Genomic DNA, 19,065 nt, shown 5'->3' on the forward strand with positions numbered 1-19,065 from the left:
CAGCCTTTACATTTTATTGGGTAGGTGTTGGTTACCTCCAAGATACAAAAAGCCATTAATATACCATAGGATATATCCATGCTGGTCATTGTTATGGTTCATAGGCTTTGTGGCTGGTTAGGATGGTGAATTGCTTTTCTCCCTTGACAGCTTTCATAGCACCTTTAGGTACTGTGAGTTAGTCTTTTTTGTTTGTTTTGTTTGTCTTAATCAGTGGTGAAAGAATGGTCTCAGAACTGTTTGTCTCAATTGGCCATTTAAGTTTAATAGTAAAAGACTGGTTAGTGATAACAATGCATCGTAAAACCTTCAGAAGAAAAGAAGAATGTTTCCTGGACCTTTGTGTGTATGTGTCAGTTTTAAGTTATTAGTTTTCAAAATCAGTACTTTTTAATGGACACAACTTGACCAAAAATCTGTCACAGAATTTTGAGACCGATTAAAACAAGTTTAATGAGAAGGGAAGAGAGAGAGAGAGAGAGAGAGAGAGAGAGAGAGAGAGAGAGAGAGAGTCTTTAGGGAAGAGGCTTCCAAGGTCAGTTCTAGATTCTATCATGTCTTGAGCTTGAAATATGTCATGTCTTGAGTAATAGGATCTTGTCATCAAATTCTGTGAGGCAACCAAGGGAAACAGCAAAAGCCTATGTTATATTGGAGGGGGGTGTCTCCTGACCACAATGCGAAGAGAAATTTTTATACCTTGCACTTGGACTTTAATTTTTTCATGGCATTTTCACCTCCAGTGGCATAACTTCACTTCAGTTATGTTTATATGTACACCTATACTTACATATATTATATGTGCATTTTTAGGTAAACATTAAATATGACTTTTTCCTGGTTTTTAAAAATGTGCCTCCTGCTCTTGGTTCTGGTGTTTAGGTAGTGTCTTTGCTTGCGCAGGTTAGATTTAAACTCACTATGTACTGGATAGTTCTGCTTCTACATATCTCATCCTTGAAAAAAAATTTAGTGTGATGAAAAATATCCACTCACAGATTCCAGAAGAGCTGGTTGACTCTCATGCAACAGGTAGACAAAGCAGGGTAAGAATGTAGCTTAGCTGGTAGAATGTTGATATGCCATAAACATGCATTCTATAACATAAACATTCATAAGATCTTGGGTTGAATTCCCAGCACTGTGCAAACTGAGCAAGGTTGTTCATGTTTGTATTCTCAATACATGGTAGGTGGTGGCAGAAGAAATTCATGGGCAGCTTCGGCTACATACTAAATTTAAGGTCAGACTGGGAACTTGAGATTCTGTCTCAAAATAAGAGAAATGAGAAAAATGTAGATGGAGGGATAGATGGAAGGGAGTGTAAAAAAAATGGAAAGTGAGAAATAATGTAATTTTATTTTAATCTCAAAACAATTTAAAAATTAAAGATAAGAGATATAGGATAAAAATATAGCTCAAAGTAGATCAATGATAGTTCAAGAATGAAACCATAACAGGTAATCTTTTAGACCTTAGATTTGAAAATGGACCTTAACTATGACATAGAACACAAAAGAAAAAATATGCCTTTGAACTAAGAAAACAACCAGCAGGTAACTATTACCCTAAGTTTACAGTAGTGGAATGAATACCTTGGCATTAACTAAATGCTCTTTTATTGAACAGAAGGCAGAAACACACACACACACACACACACACACACACACACATACACACACAGACACAAGTAACATTGGACAAATCAATCAGGTGTATTTATATATTTGGGAATATATGTATACACACATATGTGTGTGTAAAACAATTATATTTTTCTCCCTTCCGCTTCTTTGCTTCAACCTCTTTGATGAACTCCCCTTGCTCTCAATCGAATTTATGACCTTTTTCTTTAGATGTATTATACACACATACACACACACACACACACACACACACACACTCACACACACACATACACACATATGCAACCTGGTCAGTCCATACAATGTTGCACACACACACACATATGTATATATATTTGCATCCATATCAGTCCATATGATGTCACACACACACAGAGTGATGACCATTTGTCATTGTATAACCATTTGGTGTGCTCTTCCCTGGGAAGAGTATTAATCCCAATCTCAGCAGTCCTTAGTTGCCTGACGTTCTTCCTTCTGGCTGAGGCTTCGTGAGCGTCAGCCTGTCCACGTTAGCATGTCCATTGGTGTGAATCTTGTTCAGGTCATGTTTAGGAAACCTTCTTAGTGAGACTTCATGGGTGTAGATTCTCTGACATTTCCAGAATACAGAACCTCAGTAAATCTTGGCATTCCTCTGGCTCTTAGAATCTTTCCTATCCTTTTCCCCACAGTGATCTCTGAGCCTTAGGCCAACCATCATGTTGTAGATGTGTAAGTTGGGACTAGGCATCACAATTCTTAATTTTGATCAGTTTTGGTTTTCTGTAATAGTCTTCCTCTGTTGCAAAGAGAAGTTTCTTTGATGAGGGTAGGGATAGTCTGTGGGCACAAGGACAGATATGGAGAATGTAGTTAGGGATTATGATGGTTTAGTACAGTAGTTTAGTACAGTGGAGGTTGTTCTTCAACATCCAAGCTTTGCAAGCCCTGAGAACTTGGCTAGGTTTCCAGTACCAGTCATATCTTCCCTCTTGTTGAGTGGAACTTATGTCCAATTAGAGATGGTTGGTTACCATTAAGGTATAAACGCCACCATTACACTGTTAGAGGTATTGTGTCACGCTGGTCATTGCTGTGGTTCATAGATATCATAGCTGTGAAGAATTGGTTGCTTCCCTCCATTGGAAGCTTGCATGCTGCCTTCGGGTACAAGAAGAGCTAGTCCTCAGGGAGGAGGCTCTCAGGTCAGTTCCAGCTCACATCTTAAGGTCCTGTGCCTGAAGTGCATGGTCTCTTCAGCAATAGAGATATATCTTCCACCTCTGGAAGGCAAACAATGCCATCAGAAATAGTCTTTAATGTTTTGGGAGCTTCTTAGACAATCCTGACTGACAACACAAAAAGAGGGCTTCTCATGCCTGGTGTCAGGATTTTTGTTACATAACCTAGGGATTTTGGGTGGAGCATTGTCAGCACAGATGAGAAATTTTCATTTAAATTATGTATATTTGTATGATATTTATATATGTATGTATAGATTTATATATTACTTAAATGTATCATAGGTATATTTAAGTAGATATAGTAGTTAATAGTCCCTCCATCCTCCTTCTCTATTTGTCTCCTTCCTCTCCTCTGTGTTTAAAGTCCCCTGTTTTTCGTATTTACTCTTTTACATTGCTTGAACCCTGCGATTTCCCCTCTGTTGCTATTTCTCTCTCTATTGCTCTCCTCACAATGGCCTTTCCCCCCTGTTTTATGCTGCTACTCCAGATTATGTACTCATATCTGAGATTTTGAGCCAGGAACCTCAGGTGACAGTTGTCTTTCTAGGTTTGGATTGCCTCACTTGTTTAGTTGGGCCAAGGGCCTGTCAATCTTGTTTATTTTCTCAAAAAAGCCACAATTCTTATTTGTTGATTCCTGGTGTTGTTTTATTTTAGTTCATTAATTTCCACTTTGAATTTTACTATTTCTTGCCATTAACTGGATCTGGGTTTGGTTTCGTTTCATTTTTCCAAATGTTTGAGTTGTACCATTAAGTCATTGATCTGTACTTTATCTGTTTTTTTTTTAATGTAGTACTTAGAGCTATAAAATTGTCATGTAGGATTATTTTTAATGTGTCTCCAGGTTTTTGTGTTGTGTTGTATTTATTTAGTTATAGTTAATCTCTTTCATTTCTGTCTTGATTTTCTCTTTGACCCATTCATCATTCAGTAATGTGTTTAATCTCCATAGTATGTGTATTTGCTAGAGATGTGTTGATTTTAAGTTTTATATATTATATTATGACCATACTGGATACATTGAGTTATTTAAATCTTTCAGAATTTGTACAGATTTGTTTTGTGTCCCAGAATATGATCTATTTTAGAGAAGCTTGTATGTGTAGCTTAGTAGACTGTATGTTCTTTGGTGTTTGGGTGAAATATTCTATAGGCATCTGTTAAGTTCATTTCATAGATGATGTCATGTAAAGTTGATGTTTCTATGCTTATTTTTTATTCTATTGGCGAAACAAGGGTATTGAAATCAGCTAATTCCAATGCGTTGGTGTTAGTGTGTGTCTCTAATTCCAGTAGTACACTTTTTATACAATTGGATGCATCAGAATTTGGCGCATATATGTTTACAATAATAATGTGATTTGGTTAGCTGTTTTCTGATTAGAGTGAAGTATTTTTCCTCATTTCCTCTACATCATTTTTCTTTAAAGTATATTTTCAGATATTAGCATAACAATGCTTCTTGACTTTTAGTGTCACTTAATTGGAGTATTTTGTGTATCCTTTACTCTATATAAGTGCCTATCTTTATTTTTTTAATATTCATAGAAGCTTTTTTCTTTTTTAATAATAATTTTTATTTTTATATTAATCACAGGTTATTTACTTTGTATCCCAGCTGTAGCCCCATCCCTCATTCCCTCCCAATCCTGCCGTCCCTTCCTCATCTTCTCCCTGCCCCTTTCCAAGTCCACTGATAGGGCACTGATAGGGGAGGACCTAATCCCCTTCCATCTGCCCCTAGCTTATTAGGTCTCTTCAGGAATGGCTGCAGTGTCCTCTTCTGTGACCTAGCAAGTCTGCTCCTCCCTTCGGGGGGGGGGGGAATGAAAAGCCAGCCATTGAGTTCATGTCAGAAATAGTTCCTCTTCCCCTTACTAGGCTACACATTTGGATACTGAGCTACCTTGGGCTATATCTGAGGAGGGGTTCTAGGCTATTTCCATACATGGTTCTTGGCTGGAGAAATAGTCTCATAAAAGACCCCTGTCCCCTGATATATTTGGTCCTTGTGGAGCTCCTGCCCTCTCAGACAATTAGGAATAGTGATTCCTCAAGATCCAGCTATACCACTCCTAGGCATATATCCAAAAGATGCTCAAGTACAAAACAAGGACATTTGCTCAACCATGTTTGTAGCAGCTTTATTTGTAAGAGCCAGAACCTGGAAACAACCTAGATGTCCCTCAGTTGAGGAATGGATACAGAAATTGTGGTACTTTTACACAATGGAATACTACTCAACAATTAAAAATGAGGAAATCATGAAATTTGCAGGCAAATGGTGGGACCAGAAATGACCATCCTAAGTGAGGTATCCCAAAAGCAGAAGGACACACATGGTATATACTCACTTATATAGACCTATAAGATAGGATAAACATACTGAAATCTATACACCTAAAGAAGATAAACAAGAAAGAGGACCCAGGGTAAGTTGGTGAATCCTTACTTAGAAAGACAAATGGGATGGACATTGGATGTAGGAGAAAACAAGAAACAGGACAGGAGCCTACCACAGAGGGCCTCTGAAAGACTCTACCTAGCAGTGTTTCAAAGCAGATGCTGAGACTCATAACCAAACCTTGGGCAGAGTGCAGGGAATCATAAGAGAGAAGGGGGAGTTAGTAAGTGCCTATCTTTAAATCTAAGATAGTTGCTCATAGACAACAGATAGATGAATATATTATTATTATTATTATTATTATGTTTCTAGAGACAGGGTTTCTTTGTTTGGCCTTGGTTATCTTGGAACCTGCTCTGTAGAACAGGCTAGCCTCATTCACAGAGATCCATCTGCCTCTGCCTCCTCAGTGCTGGAATTAAAGGTTGTGCTACTACTGCCTGACATGATTTTATTTCTTGATTCATTCAGCCAGCCTGAATCATTTGATTGGAGAATTGGGACCATTAATATTTGAAGGTATTATTGAAGTGCATATGTTGGTTGTAGTGATGTGTTGTTGATTTCTGGTGTTGTTTGTGCTCTCAGTGCTACTTTGTACTTTAGTAATCATACCTTCAAATTTCTTCATCTCTTAGCTCAGTTCACCCCTCTCTTCAGTCTGAAATAATGTCTCCCTTAATTTCTTTAGGCTAGTTTTTTGGATATAGTTTTCATAGGCTATTTATATCATAGAATTTTCCCCTCAATCAAGTATGGTAGATAGTTTTACTATCAGTATTAATCTAGATTGTCTGTTGTGGTTTTTTAGGATTTGATATGCAGTGACACAGACTTTTCTGGCATTCAGTGTTTCCATTGAGAAATCAGCTGTTGTTCTGATGGGTGTTCCTGTATGTGTGACCTGTGTTTCTTCTCCTGATGTTTTCAAATTTTTTGTATACTTAATGTTTTCATTAAAGTATGCCATGAAGCAGAGTGCAGGGAATCTTATTAAAGAAGGGCGAGGAAGACCTGGAGAAGTCAGGAGCTCCACAAGACAGCAATAGAACCATAAATTCTGAACACAGGGGTCTTTTCTGAGACTAATACTCCAACCAAGGACCACTTATGGAGATAACCTAGAACCTCTGCACAGATGTAGCCTATGGCAGCTCAATCTCCAAGTGGGTTCCCTAGTAAAGAGAAAAGGGACTGTCTCTGACATGAACTCAGTGGCTGGCTCTCTGATCACCTTCTCCTGAGAGGGTGCAGCCTTGCCAGGCCACAGAGGAAGACAATGCAGCCAGTCCTGATGAGACCTGATAGGCTAGGGTCAGATGGAAGGGAAGGAGGACCTCCCCTATCAGTGGGCTGGGAGATGGGCATGGAAGGAGAAGAGGGAGGGATGGTTAGATTGGGAGGGGATAAAGGAGGGGCTATAGCTGGGATGCAAAGTAAATAAATTTTAATAAATAAAAAGAAAAGAAACAACAATAGTTGAAATATTAAAAAAAGACATCAGCATTATTGTGTAGTTATTAATTAAATTATTGAAATTAAAAAAAAATATGCCATGAAGAGTTTCTTTTCAGGCTTTTTCTATTTGGTGTTCCCTGTGCTTCCTGTATCTTCTGTATGGGTATGTCTTTTCTTAATCTGGGCAAGTTTTCTTCTATGATGTTGTTGGAGAGCTGGTCTATGTCATTGACCTGGGCTTTTTCTCCCTCATCTATTTCTCAAATTCGAAAGTTTGCTCTTTTCTTGGTGTCCCACATTTCCTGTATGTTTCTTTGCTGTGTTTCCCCCCATATTCTTTGCTAATTTTATGTACTTTATCTTCAAGTCACTCCTCATACTGAATCAACAGCTTGATTCATTATACTTGTAAGTCTGTCCTTTGAGTTTTTTAGTTCAGTTATTGGGTTTTTCAATTTTATATATGTTTATCTTGAGTCTTACTCAGTGTTTCTATATTTATCGAATTTTATTTTCAAATCCTGGATTTTCTTTGTCATTTAATCAGTTTTATGATTGTGAGGGTTGGATTGGACCTACAAGTTGGATATGGCTCAAGTGGACACTGGAGCCTGAGCTGATATGCAAGATGTGCATTTTAGTCCAAGCTTGTGGGGGTTGGGGAAGGTGGGAGGTGGGGTGCATCAAGAAAACTCACCCAGCTAGACCCTGGAGAAGATTGTGTAGGATGTGTCTGAAGGTTGGGGGTGGAAAGGAAGGCAGGGTGGATTTTAAAAGAATTCTACAGTTTGGCAGTGACTCAGCAGAGGTGGCTGGACTAGGCCTAGGTACTGGATGTGGGATCCAAACTAGATCTAGGCGGTTTGGGGATGGATGAGAGAGGATGGTTGGAGAGTTACCTGGACAGACTTTGGTAGAGGATGCACAGGATCAGGTTGGTGGAGAGGTTCTGAGTTACATTTTTATGTAAGTTGGAGTTAAGAATTAAACTATAATCTTTTGCATGTGCAAAACCAGTTGTTTCCCATGCTTTTTTTTGGTTGGGGAAAATTTTATATATTTTGTGAGTCTAGAGACCAGCACAGAGCTTCTCCTATAGTCTATAATCATCAGATGGCAGTATCTTCATGGCTGTGCTTCCTACGCAGATGTTAGGAAGTCTGAGAAATTTCATTCTGAAAGCATGAAAATGGCTAAAGATGACAGCGTAGTTTAGAACTTCCACTGGGGAACTTGAGTGATGGGAACTATGTGCTGCTTTCCAGATCAACTCTTTGCTGACTTGGACAAGTTCCTGGGACTGAAAGAACTGTCTGTGAGACTAGATGGCAAAGCAGATGTGCTTTCAGTCCTTCCTAGAGAGTTCCCAAACCTCCACCACATGGAGAAGTTATCCATCCAAACTTCCACGGAGTCTGACCTCTCCAGACTAGGTAAGGATGGTGCTTGGATCTCCAGCTCATGTCTCAGCTGGAAAAGCTACTTGGCTAGTAATTGGTAGAACCATCATTACTTAAACTTTCCCTGGGCTTCACAGTGTGAATTGTTCCCACATGGGAAGGTGTGGGAACAGTGCTCTTCCTCCTTAAGAGAGCAGAGATTTATTTGTTACCCAAGTCTAACATGTGGGGAACTGTTCTCAGCCCTTCATAACCGCTGACTCAGTCTTCACAGCCCCTGTGTAAGAGAAGGTATGATGATTATTGCTGATTGTCAGCTAGGGAAATGAGGTCAGGGATGGCTCAGGGCAAAGGAAATGTGTCTCCAAACAGAAGGTTTGACTGCATAGCCTGAGCTTTACACTCCTAACACTTCCTCTGCAAAGCAGTGTGTGGAGTCCTCTTCTTTTGCTGTCTGAGTGGCAAGTGCAGATCTGTCTACTGAGGGCGAAGGAATCTGACTGGGAGCAGTGCAGGTGTTGCAGCTCTGAAGTGAAAGGCTTCCCCTACAGGAATTCTGCTCCAACTGCCTGGAGAGTTTCCCCAGTGCAAGTGTAATAGCTCTGCTTCTGCAGGGGAGGTTTCCCCAGCAAACATTCTGCTCAGTCAACAGGGTTTCGGTGTGCTCCAGAAGATATCCTGGCAGTCCAGAGCCAAGGAATACCACCAAGCCACACCACGTAACAAATCTCGCACAAGAGATTTATTGGGAGGGAAGAGTTGGGGGAGGTGGTTGCTTCTTCTCAAGCAAGAAGCAGCAGAGAATTGGGTGGAACACAGAGTTTATGTAGGGTTGCATGGTGTGCGGTTGGAGGGGCAGAGCTTTCCAGGGAGGTCTAGGAGTGGAGGGATTCTGTGGCCTGATTGTCGGGACAAGATCAGGGATTGAGACAATTTTATTGCTTGTAGGCCTGGGGCCTTGTGGGTTTACAATGTACACAAAGTTTACAAAGGGAGTACATGGCTTTTGAGTTGGCTTGAATAGCCAAGAAGCAGTTAGAACCTTTTCTCCATTTCTCTTCATCCCAGCCTCCTGTTGACAGACAACTGTGCAGCCATTTTTCTAGAACATGCCATTTAGCAAAATGACAAAAGCAACATCAGATCCTTAATTTTTTTTCAGTTGACTTTTTTTTAATTAATTACACTTTATTTATTTTGTATCCCCCCATAAGCCCCTCCCTACTCCCCTCCCGATCCCACCCAGCCTCCCCTTTCTGCATGCATGCCACTCCCCAAGTCCACTAATAGGGAAGGTTCTCCTCTCTTTTCTGATCTTAGTCTATCAGTTCACATCAAAAGTGGCTGCATTGTCCTCTACTGTGGTGATCCTTAATTTTTAAAGCACTGAACACTAAGGAGATGTAAGCTAGAAACTGACATGGCAGATTTGCATGTCAAAAAGTCACTAGAGTATGGAGGCTCCTGCCTATAGTCCCAGCATTTGGAGGTGTTAGACAGGAAGACTATCACATCAAAGTCAGCCTCTCTCTGTAAATGTAGTTATTTCCATGCTAGTCGGAGATACAATATGAGACCCCTTCTGAAAAGAAACAAGAGCAAGCAAACAAAACATTTTCAAAGTTGAAGGTAAATGTGCTTAAGTCAGTCCTGTTGGCTTCAGTCCCATAGATCTGTGTGGTGAAAGGAAACATCGAGTTCTCCCAGTTTTCCCCTGACCTCCCAACATGTGCTTGGCACATGGATGATCTCCACACACCACATACACACAGACAAAATAAATATGTTTACATGTTTTTAAAGTTGTGTTTCAGAGTTGTTCTCTTTTTTTATATTACTTTGTACAGAATTCCTATTGTGTCAGTAAAGGGTGCAAACATGGAGACATCAGGATGCTGACACTCGGGGTGAAATATACTGAACAGAAATAGTTTTCTTTTTCAGTTCACTGTTTCCAGAGGGGGTCAAGAACTTGCCCCGGGTCATCTGCTCACTAGTCAGTTGCAGAAACTGAGCATAACCCCAATGAATGTAGTCTGACTTCTAAATACTGTGCCACTTTGTCACAGAGGCACTGGGCCCCCGAGTCACAGCCTGTTAAATCAGTGTGGCTGGAACTGATGTTGAGGGTCCAATTCTGATAGAAATTCGTGGCCGTCTCTAATTTCTGAAAATATTTCATCTTTTGCAGTTAAAATGATTCAGAACTCTCCAAATCTTCATGTCTTCCATCTGAAATGTAATTTCCTGTTGAATTGTGAGTCTCTCATGGCTGTGCTTGCTTCCTGCAAGAAAATCAGAGAGATTGAGTTTTCTGTACGATGCTTTGAAACCACTTCATTTGGTAAGAACTGGACAACTTTGACTTTAGATGCTCCTGTACACAGTCATTCAGTACTCTAGGATTAAAATGCAACTGGTATCGTGGGAACTGTGACGACACTTGATCTTCAGTGACGCTTTCACAAAAGTGAAACACATCTGTCTACAATTTAAATCTTTCATTTTCATCTTCTACTTAGGCATAGTAATTCAACCTGAACATTATATCACCTTTCATCACATTTGAAATACTCTTTATTTCAACAGTACTCTTCTTTTTCATAGGAAACATGTCTGACCTAACTAAAATTTATTTTTTCTTTCCTAGTCACCGTCTTGCCAAATTTTGTTTCTCTGAAGCTACTGAATCTTAACAACCAACACTTTCCAGATAAGGAAACATCAAGAAAGTTTGGTAAGTTTGTAAAACAACATTTCTTAATTTTTTTTCATCTTCTTCTCCTCTCCCTCCTCCTAGAGTGAACCCATAACCAAGCAAGTTGTGTATAGTTGTTCCTTGACACCCATGGCAGTTGGGTCTAAAGCCTGCTGCTGCTGTAAACACTAGAAGATCCTCTATGATACAAAATGGTGCCATGTTTGCCCATGACTCCACACATCCTCCATGTACTTTAACCCATCTCTCCATTGCCTACAACACCTATCGCCCTGCAAACAAATGTTATGCTGTGTTCTTCTGGGAATATTGAAGAGGGAGAAGAGTCTGTATGTGTTTGGTACAGACACAATGTTTAAAAATTCAGCCTGTGGTTGTGGAATGTGCCCATACTTTAGCACAATGACTCATCTATCCAATCTCCCCACAAAGCACACATGTACATACATGCGTACACATACACACATTCACACACACAGAGTTGTTATCTCTACCTAAAAGAAACAAAAGGGATCAAGGAGAAACTCAGGCTCTCCTTATGCACAATAAATCTGAGAAGAACTGTGAAGATAAAGCTCTCTATCCTATATTGGCATTGTCTTGCTTTTTTTAAGAGTGTTTCCCATAAATGCTCATTGTTTGATGAGACTAGATCTCAGACTCAGCACAGAAATCTGAATACTTGCCTCCTCCTGACTGGGTCTTATGAGGCCTGAGGAGTGGCCTTTCCCTGGGCCTTTATTGTTTACATTCATTGACTTATTTCAAGTCTGTGTTGGGTGGCTGTGCATGATCCACCAAAGTATGGGTCATGCATCAACCATGCTGGTCCTTTGGAGGACACCATAGTGATATTCAGTCTCACCTCTCCCATTCCCCTTCCTCACTTGTTGATCTTCATTCATTAGTCCGGTGCCATCCTTTGCCACACCTTTTGCATACTCCACAAAGCTGAGAGCCTTCCTTTTCAATAATTTCCAGGGGAAAAACACCCCCATACTTTCTAAGAATGCTTTGTCTATTATCCCTTTAAAAATGACCTGGCTTACCACAATTAAAACATCTCACATTTTGATTGTTCTTAAGACTGTTAGAAATTACTTCTGATATCAGAGCAGCATTATAAACATGAAATCCAATATCAGCCATATTTCTGGTCCATTCATCTATTGGTGCCAATCCTGCTTAAAAGGACTGCTCACACTTTTGCATTCTGAATTAGCATTTTTTCTGTTTTGGTTTTTTTGAGAAAGGATTTCTCTGGGTAGCCATGGCTATCTGGAACTCACTCTGCAGATCAGGCTGGCTTCAAACTCACAGATCCACCTGCCTCAGCCTCCTGATTGCTAGGATTAGAGACATGTATCAACACCACCTGTCTCTGAATTAGCATTTCAAAAGCCAAAAATTCAATCAAAATTTGTCTGACTTGTGAATCTGATACTATTTTATTCACAGCTGAAGTCAATCTTTGCAAAAGGGTCAATATAGACATATTTTGGTCTTTGTAGATTTTAGTAAATGACTCCAACCTCTTTCCTGATTCTTCAACTTTGTACCAAACATTTAAAGCTGCTAAGCAACAAAGTGTCATGGTGTGATTATCATATTCCAGCTACCTTTGTAACTCATCATATTGACCTTTACCTAGCAATGGATCCTGGGAAATATTAATACTTCTAGTCTCATACCATTGTTCTATAGTCCTAGCTTCCTCTTTCTACCATGTTTGCCATTGTAACTGAGAACTAGCTTCCAATATTGCTGTTGCCAAATCTTTCCAGACAAAGGATAATCCTGTTCTAAGTTGCCAATAAGTTTAAATATTTACTTCACATAGGGTGAATGCATACCAAATAAAATGATTACTTCTTTAAATCTCAAATTTAATATGCTTATAAGATTCCATTTAACTTCCTCAGAACATTAGGGGTATCTATCATCTTTTGTATAGTTGCTGTATAATCTAAGGTTGGTTTTCTAATAACCTTAAGCTGCCCCTCTTCAGTTTCATCATGCGGTGGCACAGTAAGTTCTTATCTAAATGTCTCTGACTTTGTCTGAGTGTTGTTCTCATTTTTATTTATAAGTATTTCTAATTTTTCTTCTAAGGCTTGTATCCTATCAGTCCACTTTTGATATTTTTATTTTCCCTATATCTCTAAGTTTTCTTTTTTTTCTTTGAGAGGGTACAAAATTCTACTATGGCTATTAAGGATAAAATATTAATTGCTAGGCTGGTGTAACTATAATCTGAATTATGTCAATCTCAGTCAAGTCGTTTATCTTTTCATTTACTGCTGCTGTTTTAAAGCTATCTAATGCAGGATTATGCAGGGATCTACCACCTTGTATTATGGTATTTCCCATCTTAACTCTTTCTTGGAGAACTTCCAGGTGACTTAACAAATCTTACAGCTTCTCAGTTTGTCTGCACTGTGCACTGGCATAATTTCCCTGTCCATGTGGTTGTGCCATGTGTTGAAGCACTATATATATATATATATGTACAAATTTCAATCACTCAATTTCACCAATAAAGATGCAGGAGCAAGATGCTTGGGCAAAAAATTTAAAAAGGCTGCTGTTTGAGAGAGGCAGAGAAAGCATTTATGTGACCTTCCTCCTCAATCTATGTGACAAAGGGAAACTCTCTTTCCCAATACCATCTCTAAAACCCCTCAAAACTCAGTATCTTACTCTTCTACTTCCCATGTGTTTCTTTATCCATCCTTCTGCCTTTTCTTACTATTTTTTTCTACATTCACTCCCTATCAACTGGTTGCTTGCTCCACCTCTTGAACTTTTGTTGATTTATTTAATCCTGTTCAGGCAAATTCTTGGATTAAAGGCGTTTACTAAGGATGAGCCCCACCACAACTAGAAACAGGATATTTTGATAAACAACACAAGCTCGGGGTTCACAGTGTGATCAAATATCTTGGAACACTGAACCCTTTACTCTTCTTCTTTGAGAGGGCAGTGATGAGGAGGGCCTCTGTTAGGTGGGGCCTCCTAGAGTGCAGAATGACTAGGTCACAGCTGCTCATAATGGAACAACTACAGAGGATGGCTTGCTGTGTCTCCCATAGCACTGGCTCTGGGTTCTCTCAGGAACCTGGAGGAACTGCTTCTTCCCACTGGGGACGGGATTCACCAAGTGGCCAGACTGATTGTCCAGCAGTGTCTGCAGCTTCAGAGTCTCTGAGTTCTTGCCTTTCACCACACCTTGGATGACAACAATGTGATGGAAATTGGTGAGCTTCCCTCAGAGAAAAGGTTTCACCCTGTGTGTAAGCAGTGGTGCCCCTGGAGCTACCTGCTGTAAATGTCTAGACCTGAGAAAGGCTTCCAAAGCATTCCTCATTTGCACTATCATGCTGCTGCTTCTCATGCCCTTTTGAAAATTTAGATTTATCTTGGTCTAAGTGGGAAGTTCAGTGCTCTCCCTTTTTTTTTTTCTTTAGAGGTGGTCACGGTAAAGGGGTAAGGGAGGGTAGGTAGAGAAGTGTTCAGGCTGTGGTTTGTATTCCCAGTGCTGGGGATTGAACTCAGTACTTCACATACACCAGAGCAGTGTTCCTCTACTGGACCACACCCCGGTAAAATCTATGTCTCCACACTTGTTGCTTCAGATACCTGGCCGTATCCCCTTTTAGTCAACTGGATACTGGCAATATGTAAACAAGTTGTAGCAAGTTGAAATATAGAGCTGCATTCGTTTTCCTGCACATGTTACTGAAACATTTGCCATCAAATCAGTGTGGCAATGAACCAGGTTAAGGCACAGAGCTTCCCCAGTGCCCGAAAGCCCAAGTTGTATCCATTCTCGAACAGCGCCCTCCACTTCCATACACAAATGACCACTGCACTGCTCTCTCTCACCATAGCTTTATTTACAGCTAGACTTTTCATATAAGGGAATTCTACACGATAAGCAATGCTTTGTCTTTTTTCACCAAAAATTGTGTTTGTACCTTATTTCAGAATAATACATATGACCATAGTGCCTTGATTTCACTGCTATGCATCTGTTCATTATTTGACCACGTGTGCCCTCTGTGTGTCTATTCAATGGGCACTTGAGTTGTTTCTAGTAGCTGGTTACTGTGAAGTGCTTCTAAGAGCATTCTCATCAAATATACATGTTGGGTATTTTTGGGGATGGAATTTCTGAGATACCTTACAAATATTGATTAAACCATGTTTTTTGCTTAGATGTGGTAATGCTTGTAAGTCTACACTTGAGGAGGTTCAAGGGTTCCTTGTCTAAATAGCAAGTTCAAGGCCAGGTTGGGTCACAGGAGACTGATCACAAACAAAGAAACAGGAGCAAAAGTCTCCATGGTGTTGTGGTAGCTTTTACCTTCAACAGAAGTTGGTTGACATTCTGTCCCTAGTAAATATTGTCAATCCCTTGTAGTTTGGGTACTCTCATGATTCTCATGGGTAATAAAATCGGAAGCTTTACTGTTTGCCCTGGCCAGCGGAGCTTGTTATTCGGGGGATAGAAGAGGATCTGATCCTGTGAAATGATGGAAGAGAGAAAAGACGAGTCCAAGCAAACAGGTGCTTGTCAAGGACTAACTTTACTGAGCAAAATAAGCTTTTATAAAGGGTTTAGGATGAGGAAGTAGGGTGGGTGAAAAGTTACAGATTCTTCTCGGCCAGGGGCCTGAAACATCTTGTGATAAGCCACGGTTCTGTGAGCACATCTCTGCTGCTGCCAAGCAGTATGTTTACCGCAGGTAAGGGAACGGGCAAGTTGAGGCAAGTTGGTGAGTTTCAACAGGTGTTCCCTGACATCTCCAAGCAGTATGTTTACCGCAGGTAAGGGAACGGGCAAGTTGAGGAAAGTTGGTGAGTTTCCACAGGTGGTCCCTGACAACTGTTGTTATAAACAATTTTTTACCAATAAATTTTACCAATAAAGACTCAGGAGCCAGATGCCAGGATGAAAACCTACTAGCTCAGAGAGGCAGAGAAAGGACCCAGCTGACATTCCTTCTCAGCTCAGGTCTGGATGGAAAAAACCCAAAAGGTTTACTAGCTCAAGTGGCAGCTCAGGAAGCAAAGGCCAAAAATCCCAAGGCTGAGGGCTTGCTAGTTCAAAGCCCCAAAGCCATGGAGCTGAGGAGCTGAAGCCCAAGCTAAAGCCAGAGCTTGAGGTAATAGCTCTTTTCTATGTCTCCACAGTGTCTTAAATACCCCTCAATTCAAAGTCCCTCCTATTCTTTAATCACTATGAGCTTGTTTATTGCTCTGCCTCTTGATCTAAGGTTAACTTTATTAAATTTGGTGTACAGAAAGCTCTTGAATTAAGGGTGTGTGTTAGGGCTGTGTAAACCACACCATAATCACCTGTTCACAATAAAAAAATATTGGACGAAAGGTGTGTGATAGGGCTTGTTATGCCCAATGGTAACTTTTGGGGGGTGGGGATCAGGCCTGCTACTCTCAGCTCAAACAAACAAGATAAGAAACAGGGTTTTACAGTACACAATTATGGGGTTCATAATGGGATCAAATATCCTGCACCACTTTAGTTGAGGAGTTGAGGAACATCTTTCAGATTGACCAACATCTGAAAGAAAAACATGAGAGGAAAAAGAAATGGTTTACCTTTCTGAGATGCACCTCAGAAGCCAGATAGATCATACTTGGCTCATGGATACTGCACTAGGGCTCAAAAATTCTAAGAAGAAAAACACATTATCTTAAGGTGAACCCATCTTCCTAAAGGTGGTCTCCTAGCCAGGTCCCTGACCTGCCCCACATGATTAACCCTTAAAAGAGGAGCTAAGGGCATGATTCCATGTGAGATAGATTCCATTATTTACACCATAATTACTTCCAGAGGGTGTGTTTAAATCTCCAGGTGTGAAACTGGAGATGTACTCAGCAATACTCATTTAGATTGTGTGAAGCCCTGAGGTCATGCCCAAGCACCACAAAAGTCAATCAGTCATTCCATCAATCAGTCAGTCATTCAATCTATTGATCTCTGCCACCTGTCTACCTTCCTTATGGCTCTAGTTTTCTTTTATATCTTCAAGCTAAGTGCAAAGCACATGTAGAGTTGTAAGATCTTTTTGGTAGATCAGTGTTTTTGTTTGTTTGTTTCTTTCTTTTTTACATGTCTTGGCACTTCCTCCTGGTTTCTGTTTCCCCTTTGCAGTTTGGCAAGGTCATTCCCTATTGGCCAGGCAGCTGTTTGGTGCTTTCAAAGAATGACCTCTAAAACATCATGTTGACCATTTCCTACTTTCATTGTCATGGTTGGGAGTAGTACCAATAACTTGTCACCATTATTGACAGCCTCAGGAGTCTCATTTCATAAATGTTTTGTTTTCTAGCCAAGGTAGCAACCAGTGGAGGCTTCCAGAAACTTGAGAACTTAAATCTTTCAGTAAATCATAATATTACAGAGGAAGGATACAGACAATTCTTTGAAGTCCTCGACAACCTGCCAAACCTGCAAGAGCTGAACATCAGCAGGAATCTCTCAGAATGCATCCAAGTTCAAGCCACCACTGTCAAGGCTCTGAGCCAGTGTGTGATGAGACTGCCCAGCCTCATCTGGCTCGGGATGCGCAGCTGGCTCCTGGATGAAGAGGACATGAAAGTGATGAACGCTATGAAGGAAAGACACCCTCAGTGCAAACGCTTGACTATCTTCTGGAAATGGGTACTGCCATTCTCTCCTGTCATTCAGAAGTGAAGGATGCAGCTGAAGGCTACTGACAGTTTTAAATATCTGATTTCCTAAAACATTTTACTGTAGCTAAGCAAGGTGGTACTCCTCTGTACTTTCAGCATTTAGGAGACTGAAGTGGGAGAATCAAGAAGTTCAGAGCAGCCTGTGTTACATAGCAAGATCTTGTCTTAACTGATCAACCTGCTCTTTGATCACCTCCCCCGGAGCAGGAAGCAGCCTTACCAGGCCACAGAAGATGACAGTGCAGCCACTCCTGATGAGACCTAATAGACTAGGATCAGAAGGGAGGAGAGGGGGACTGCCCCTATCAGTGGACTTGGGGAGAAGCATGTGTGAAAAAGGGGGAGGTGGGATTAGAGGGGAGGAGGGAGGGGATTTATGGGGGATACAAAGTGATTTAAGTGTAATTAATAAAAGTTAAAAAAATAAAGGCATAACTAACCATCATATGAAATCATATTTATTAAAGGTGTAGGCTGCTGATAATTTTCTAGAAGCCTGCCTGTTCCTCACTAAACTTAGCAACAATGATGAGCAGTGCCTTGGCAGTCCTTGTATGGTCCTCCTGTCTAAAGATTACAGACTTTGTCAAGTTCATGCAGAGACTACTCCATTGCAAGGTCAATAGGAATGGGCTGGGGAAAAGAACATCAGTGTATAAAAGCCAGAACATGTAAGGAGTATTTGATGGAGGTAAGAAACTGATGGTTTAGTATTGCATCAGTCTCACACATGATGAAGCAAGAGTCGACTTCACCACAGGATGCAGCTGACTTTCCAGGAGATGCTTAGTCTTTGCAGGGCTTTTGTATGTTCACCAGCCTTGGTGTGGCCATGCTTGCTGTCATCTCTCATTCATTGCCAATGTGAGGGGGGAAATGGGCTTAGAGAAAACTGCTTTCATTCCAGAGGCTTTTGAAAAGTTTGCATGTGCTGTAATGGCCTTAAGGTTTCCTTTGTTTTTCCATTTTGTTGTTTAGAGACAGGTTTTCACTAGGTAGCCTTTGATAGCCTGGAACTGAATATGTGGACCGGGCCTACCTGGAACTCACAGAGATTTGTCTGTCTCTGCCTCCTAGGGCTAGGATTGTTAAAATCATATTTGCAGAAACATTAAGGACTCATGGATATATTAACTTGGCTTTGACAGTCATTTAGTATTCCATATGTATATAAAATTTTACCTTGATACTTGTGTTGGCTTAACATAAATATATACTTTTAATTGGTCAATTTATACCTCAATAAATCTGAAGAAAATATATTTCCAAACAGCTCTAAAATTTTATTAAATCTTTTATTATATCTGTAAAGTTGAGTCAGAAAGTATTCTTACTTTCCATTCTACCCCTTTCTGTATTATTCTTTATCTTACAGTTCTCTGGGGTTTTTTGTTTTGTATTGTTTTGTTTTGTTTTGTTTTTTATGTGTAAAATAAAGATTCAGGACTTTGAGAGATGTTAAGAACACTTGTTAAGAGATTGTTAA

At 40.2% G+C, this 19,065-nt stretch overlaps 1 pseudogene; it reads left to right on the plus strand.

Moving 5' to 3' along the window:
• Window positions 1–17,903, plus strand: part of LOC132654877 (baculoviral IAP repeat-containing protein 1a-like) — a 54,392-nt pseudogene extending 36,489 nt beyond the window's left edge.
• Window positions 17,904–19,065: the final 1,162 nt, after the last annotated feature.

This window comes from Meriones unguiculatus, chromosome 6, assembly GCF_030254825.1.
Source record: "Meriones unguiculatus strain TT.TT164.6M chromosome 6, Bangor_MerUng_6.1, whole genome shotgun sequence".
In the NCBI taxonomy this organism is placed as follows: Eukaryota; Metazoa; Chordata; class Mammalia; order Rodentia; family Muridae; genus Meriones; species Meriones unguiculatus.